Source organism: Sprattus sprattus (assembly GCF_963457725.1).
Source record: "Sprattus sprattus genome assembly, chromosome: 20".
NCBI lineage: Eukaryota > Metazoa > Chordata > Actinopteri > Clupeiformes > Clupeidae > Sprattus > Sprattus sprattus.
The window spans coordinates 13060125-13065124 of record NC_137918.1 but is presented as its reverse complement, the minus strand read 5'-3'; the positions used below and the strand labels follow the sequence as shown (position 1 = coordinate 13065124).

Here is a 5000-nt window from a genome sequence, read left to right as displayed (position 1 = left end):
CATCTGCCACTGGATGTAATCTTTACCCTTCAACCCATATGGACACACACACACACACACACACACACACACACGCGCGCGCGCCACATTCACTCAGGGTAAGCACTAGGAATGTGGGCCAGAACTGTGACGTTTTTTAAAAAAGAGATACAAGTGGATGTAGTGGAGAGTCCAAAGTGAAGAGAAGGAGAAAGAGAAAGAGTTTGTGAGCAAATGAAAGTGAGAAATAAAGGGGCGAAGAAAGAGGTTACAGTGTTACACTGTGCGTGAGGAAGATGGTGGAAGAGATGGAAAGTTGACTGAAAAAGAATGAAGAAAAGACATGTAGGTGAAAGAGAGAGAGAGAGACAGAGAGAGAAAAAGGAAGAGTGACATTTCTGGAAGGGAAGTACAATGTCTTTAAATCATTCATCAACACGGGGTAGCAGCAAGAGTCCCCGCATCACATGGCCCCTGCTCAACCCTCAGCAACCCTGACATTATGACGAGAGCCATGCCTTATTTAAGACCCGAGACTCTCACACGCGTGGGCGCTTGTCGAGTGTGTACATACATACATACACACACACACACACACACACATACACACACACACACACACACACACACACACACACACACACACACACACACACACATGTGTTTCCATGTTTGCCTGCTGGTTTATACATAGCCCTGTTTTTGTCTATTTGTGTCTATTGAGATGAGTGGTGATGAGAGAAGAAAAGAGGGAGAGGTTGAGGAGGAGGAGGGAGGGGTGGGGAAGGAAAGAGGAGTTGAAAAAGCAGGGAGGAGAAGTGGAGTGAAAATAAGGAGGGAGAGGTTTTTGGAGAGGAAGGTCACATCTTGTGCTGTGCAGGAGAGGAGGTGTAAGAGGGATTTAGGGGGAAAAGGAGAAAGGAAGGTGGGAGAGGTCCGGGAGGAAGGCAATGAGGGACTTTGCGAAGGACAGGAAGGCAATGAGGGACTTTGTAGCATAGCGAGAGAGAGAGAGAGAGATCCACATGGAGAGGGAGGGAGGGAGGGAGGGAGGGAGAGAGAGAGAGAGAGAGAGAGAGAGAGAGAGAGAGAGAGAGAGAGAGAGAGAGAGAGAGAGAGAGAGAGAGAGAGAGAGAGAGAGAGAGAGAGAGAGAGAGAGAGAGAGAGAGAGAGAGAGAGAGAGAGAGAGAGAGAGAGAGAGAGAGAGAGAGAGAGAGAGAGAGAGAGAGAGAGAGAGAGAGAGAGACATTTGTATGTATGAATTGAATACTGTATATATATATATCGAGAGAGAGAGAGATTTGTATACGTGGAGAAAGAGAGAGACAGAGAGAGACGTATTTATATATGTGGAGAGAGAGAGAGAGAGAGAGACACAGAGAGAGAGAGAGAGAGAGAGAGAGAGATATTTGTATATGTAGAGAAGGAGAGAGAGAGGTCTCCTGGCATGCCTTCAAACAGGGGAAACGTCTTTACTCTATCTTAATCATTTATCAGCTGTTCCACGGTCAGGTACAGAAGCCTGGAACATGGAACACAAAACACGCAGCACACTGCCCCCTGCCCCGCTGATGTTTACGACACACCCCTCACACACTCTCTTACGTAACCCAATCAACTCTTTGACTCAGATGTCCCCTTTCTGGGTTAAAAAAAGCCCTGGCCAGCTTCATGTCTTTATTTATTTATTTATTGACGTGGGTCCTAACAAGGCCTCGGTGGAGGAAATGAGTAGTGTGTGTTTGTGTGTGTGTGTGTGTGTGTGTGTGTGTGTGTGTGTTGGGCTGAGCAGGAAGTGCAGTGGGGGATGCTGGGTAGAGACTGGGGGTTGAAACGGGGGCCTGAGAGAGTTGTTATCATGGGTGTTTTCTTAGTAAACAAGTTCGAGAGCGGGAAAGTGGATGGGGGGTGGTGTGGGGTGAGGGGCAGAAGGGGGACTGTGTTTGTGTGTGTGTGTGTGTGTTTGTGTATCTGTTTTGATTTGTGTGTGTGTGTTTGTTTGTGTATCTGTTTTGATGTTTGTGTGTGTGTGTGTGTGTGTATCTGTTTTGATTTGTCCGTGTGTTTGTTTGTGTATCTGTTTTGATGTTTGTGTGTGTGTGTGTGTGTTTGTGTATCTGTTTTGATTTGTCCGTGTGTTTGTGTATCTGTTTTGATTTGTGTGTGTGTGTTTGTGTATCTGTTTTAATGTGTGTGTGTTTGTGTGTATGCTTGTGTGTGTATGCTTTGCATTGGTGTAGTTTATCTAATGTCATTCCATTTTTGGGAATGTAAATACAGTTTTATTATGGTTTAATTTCTGTTTGTATGGGTATGTCTCTGTTTGGGCGTGTTTGTGTGTGTGTGTGTGTGTGTGTGTGTGTTGTGTACCAAGCTACTCTGCCAGCTCGTTACACATAAGACATAATCAAATGATGGAAAGTAGGACAGAAACTAAGATGTGTGTGTGTGTGTGTGTGTAACAAAACAAAACAAAACAAACCTAACTCAAATGGTCTGGCACCTGAGCGGTCCCCAGAGAGATGAAGCTAACCTTCTTTCCCACCATAGGATGCTGTTCTCCAGCGCCCCCGTCAGTCTTGACACGCACGGAGAGTCCTGCGCAGTTTACTTTCTTTCGGTTTAATTCAGTTTTGTTTGTTTACAGTTTTTTTTTAATAAACTACTGGCTGGTTCTTCCTACACCAGTATTCCTGTGTGGTTAGTGCGTATGCAAAGGCTCGTGAGTAACTTCTCGTGGCGTGACTACAGGTTATTAGCTGGCTTAAAACTAAAGGGAAAACAAACACAAAAAACCCACTTGCCATGGAGCCAAGCTAGCCCGCCTCCTTCTAGGCTCATCAGGCCTGAGAAAAACCCTACACACACACACACACACACACACACACACACACACACACACACACACACACACACACACACACACACACACACACACCACACACACACACACACACACACACACACACACACACACACACACACACACACACTCGCACTCGCACTCGCATTCGCACTCACACTCAGAAAAACCCTACTTTCTGGAGCCCCCCCAACACACTACTTATTGGTCCATACAAAGGAACAACTCCTGCTGCAGCAGCCCTATGGATACCTTACACCAGGGGTGTCAAACTCAAATACACAGAGAGCCGAAATATAAAAAATGAGTGTGAGTTGAGGGCCGGACAGTGGGGCAAGCACTCCCTAAATTGACGTATGCTACCAATGCGGGGACAGTGCATTGTGGGAATTGCAGTATTTGTGGCGCATTCGACAAATAGATGGATACTTTATTAATCCTGAGGGAAAATTAGGCAAACCAAATAAAATGTCACCGTTGCTCATTCAAATCAATGGAACTTCTTTGCAACTTTCTGAGGAGCTGGCGGGCCAGATTAAATGGCTTGTCGGGCCTGATCAGGCCCCTGGGCCTTGAGTTTGACACATTTGCCTTACACAATCTACACTGTTACCTACATTGGAGAGGGAACACAGAGTTTAGGAGTTTTATTTCACTAAATACATAAGTAGACCTGAAATCTAGGGGATGAATATTTAAAGCACAAAAAAAATTATGAGCCCCCTTCTGAAGGCAAACAGCATGGCTTTCATCTCCACCTTCTTAGGTGTGGACAATCCAGCACATTATGCCAATGTACCACCCAAAGACTGTGGCAGTGCCACTGCAAGGCCAGTGGGGGTGTAAAGGGGCGTTACAGCACCATCGCCATCTTCCCTTCACCACAGAAGTGTACTTGGGTGTGTATGTTTGTGTATGTGTTATGAGTGGTCTGTCAGAGTGCTTGTCTGTGTGTTTCTGTTTTTGTGTATGTGTGGGTGGAGGTGTGTCTGTGTATCTTGGGGAGTCGTTGCATGTGGTCAGGTTTGGCTCTCTGCTCTACATTGAGACAGAGGGGAGTCTCAGTCAGTAGACTCCTTCTTCAATAAAGAAAGAACGTGTGTGTGTGTGTGTGTGTGTGTGTGTGTGTGTGTGTGTGTGTGTGTGTGTGTTTTAGGAGCCGGATGTAAAGACAAAAAGAGCCCCTTCCTCTCACCTCTCCCCTCCTCAGAGGCGCAGCCTTAGGCCCAGTGCAGTCTTCACAGACACTGCCTGCTGCTAATCACAGCCTACACGTAATAACACACACACACACACACACACACACACACACACACACACACACACACACACACACACACACACACACACACACACACACACACATTCTTTTCTTAATTGAAGAAGGAGTCTACTGAGTAGTGTGTGTCTGTCTGATAATAATGTCACATAATAATGGGTGTGTGTGTGTGTGTGTGTGTGTGTGTCTGTCTCCCACACCAGAGGGGCTGGACCAGTCCAGCAGCCCACGCTGTCTGCTCACACACACCCAAACGAGCAGCCGCCAACAACCGGCCACTCATACCGCCACACACACACACACACACACACACACACACACACACACACACACACACACACACACACACACACTTGTGTGCTTGGTAAATAAGAATGCTACTCTCCTTCTGGTTCTCTCTCTCTGTCTGTCTCTCTTTCTCTTTACCTCTGTCTTTTTGACTTTGCCTCTTTCTCTCATACTTTTGATATTTCTTTCTTTCTCTCTCTCTCTCTCTTTCTCTGTTTCTGTCTCTGCGTGTCTGTGTTGTGGGCATGTGTCCTTCATGAGTCCCACTTCAGCGTTTTTGCTCTCACCTTGGTGACGTGTGAGTGATTGACATCTGAAAATGGCGTCCCACTGTGTGTGCACAGGAGCAGAGTTGGTGCAGAGTACAAGCTTACGCATACTACATGACATTCATGCAATGTTTCTACTCTTTAAGTGTGTGTGAGTGTGAGTGTGTGTTTGAGTGTGTGTTTGAGTGTGTGTTTGAGTGTGTGTTTGAGTGTGTGTTTGAGTGTGTGTGAGTGTGAGTGTGTGTGAGTGTGAGTGTGTGTGAGTGTGTGAGTGTGTGAGTGTGTGAGTGTGTGAGTGTGTGAGTGTGAGTGTGTGAGTGTG

General features: G+C 46.4%; 1 protein-coding gene across 1 annotated transcript in view; it reads left to right on the top strand.

The window, feature by feature from the left end:
• The window catches only part of rapgef5a (Rap guanine nucleotide exchange factor (GEF) 5a), a gene marked incomplete at its 5' end in the record, with an annotated part of 95068 nt that overhangs the window by 36287 nt on the left and 53781 nt on the right, over positions 1 to 5000 (top strand). The window lies entirely within an intron of this gene.